The sequence below is a fragment of the Orycteropus afer genome, unplaced genomic scaffold, assembly GCF_000298275.1.
Source record: "Orycteropus afer afer isolate SDZICR_OR568_19922 unplaced genomic scaffold, OryAfe1.0 scaffold00384, whole genome shotgun sequence".
In the NCBI taxonomy this organism is placed as follows: Eukaryota; Metazoa; Chordata; class Mammalia; order Tubulidentata; family Orycteropodidae; genus Orycteropus; species Orycteropus afer.
In genome coordinates, this window is record NW_006921971.1 from 521,311 (window position 1) to 521,693 (window position 383).

The window sequence follows — 383 nt, forward strand, 5'->3', positions numbered from 1 at the left end:
TCATCCTCACTTTCAGCAAGCAAAGTTGTATCGTTTGTGTGTCTCAGGTTGTTAATGATTCCTCCTCCAATCCTGATGCCACGTTTTTCTTCATATAGTCCAGCTTCTCGGGTTATTTGCTCAGCATATAGCTTGAGTAAGTGTGGGGAAAGGATACAGCCCTGATGCACTCCCTTCTTGATTTTAAACCATGCAGTGTCCCCTTGTTCCGTTCAAACGACAGCCTCCTGGTAAAGGTACAGGTTCCTCATGAGTACAGTCAAGTGTTCGGGAATTCCCATTCTTCTTAATGTTATCCATAATTTGTCATGATCCACACGATCAAATGCCTTTGCACAGTCAATAAAACACAAGTAAACATCTTTCTAGTATTCTTTGCCTTG